Raw genomic sequence first — 1,787 nt, 5'->3', positions numbered from 1 at the left:
ACATTTTCCTTTCCAGCTAACTTTCATAATACTGGAAGGTGCTATGCAGGCTGCTGAGGTGTCAAGGAAGTAGTCATCAACACTCTTTTTTAAAAAAAAATACTTTGCTTTTTATTATTCATTCAATGATATATTTTGTCAGTTTCTACAGTCTCTTGGCTTAATGTATAACTATCTATATAGCTACTTATACTTATTTATGCTAGCCTTTAGGTTATTTCTGGCTACTTTGGTTTTCTTGCTGATGAAGAGGTCCTAAACCACTTCATACTGACAGAAGCAGAAAGCAGCATTAGACTTGTTTTCTTGTTCTAAATTGTTTGGGTTCTGCTAGTCTAAAAATGACTGATTTTGATTAGAAATCTGAATATGACAATGAGGATTTCTGAGCATATCTGAAACTAAATAAAATAAAATAAAACATTGACAGAGACAAAGACTTACATTCCATTTACTAGTGTTAACGCTGAAGACCATTCATATTCCCACAAAGGGTAACTACAGGTGAGGTGTTCAGTCAATTACCTTATCTAGAAACACAATGTTCTAAGGAATATTCTGAGTGTTACTTCCACCACAAAAGGGGAGATGGTTTTATAGTTGTCTTGGGTGCTGTAATACATCTACTGATACTCCCAGCTGTTTCACTAAATTGGAGGTCTGTTCCAGAATCCAAGTGAGGCTTGGTTTCTCCAAATGTGTGTACTTATGTATTCTGCAACATTCTGGATGTGAACAATATATTCCCCTAGGACTCTTGTCAAAATTTGTGTTAAACTTGGCACTATTTTCACAGTCTTTAATATTTTCCATCATCAGTCTTTTTCTCGGCTGGAACTACCTGGGAAAGGTCCATATCCTCAATGGAGTCCAATACATCTGTAATGTGCATCTGGCAAGTGACTGATTTTAGACATCTAAGCATACACTCTTCACGCTGGTCAACCACATCCAGAAGATTATTTATTTTACTGATCAAAGTCGACCTATTACCATGAAGATGACACCAAGAGAACAGGTTATTCAATGTTCCCCTGAGTAGTCCATAGTTTATAATGACCTCTGCAACCTGTTTATAACCTTGATTGAAACCCTGTTGAAGAGTAACTGCTTTACCAGCATCTATTCCATCTCTGCAACCTTTATAGACTCATCTGTTTCCTTGTTAAACACGTTCTGATCCCCAGGGCTCGGGATCTCAGAAACTGCTTGAACCCAAGACATCATGTAGGAAACCACTCATCAACGCTCATATTATCAAACTGCCCTTTAAATTTTATCTCTCTCCATGTAGTTTAGTGCAGCTCTCAGGCCTCATCAAAGAAATTTCTTTGTGCAGTAGGTGGTGATTAATGGCAGAAACTCACAATTTGTCAAAAACACAGATGATAAGTGGCTAAGGAATGCTCAGCCACAAATGAGACATTAGTGTTACACACAACCCCAAGGCTCAGAGGCTATTCTTGAAGATGAGGTAGAGCCAAAGAACTGGGAGAACCATATTGAAATAGTGTCTTTTGACACTATTTCATAGGACTATTATACCCACAAACTCATAACAACTGTGATTGTCTGCACATGATCAAACCAGGCAACATTCTAGCATAGATTGGGAAGGGGGTCATGAACCTGAGGAGCTAAGAACAACTGATAGTTTCTAGGGTAGGAGAGTCAGTTTTCTTTAAGGGTGTTACTCTTGGTAGATCCACTATTCTCTATGGGATGGCCCCACATCCAGAAGTACGTGGACAGCACAAAATAATAGGTAATGGGTGTGATAGCTAGTT

At 38.3% G+C, this 1,787-nt stretch overlaps 1 pseudogene; it reads right to left on the bottom strand.

The window, feature by feature from the left end:
* Positions 1–594: 594 nt before the first annotated feature.
* On the bottom strand, positions 595–1,224 carry LOC129676530 (protein YAE1 homolog; annotated as a pseudogene).
* Between the last annotated feature and the right edge of the window lie 563 nt (positions 1,225–1,787).

This window comes from Psammomys obesus, unplaced genomic scaffold (assembly GCF_907164565.1).
Source record: "Psammomys obesus unplaced genomic scaffold, mPsaObe1.curated_primary_1811, whole genome shotgun sequence".
NCBI classification, from domain to species: Eukaryota; Metazoa; Chordata; class Mammalia; order Rodentia; family Muridae; genus Psammomys; species Psammomys obesus.
The sequence above is the reverse complement of the archived record's forward strand: the minus strand, read 5'-3'. Positions and strand labels throughout refer to the sequence as shown.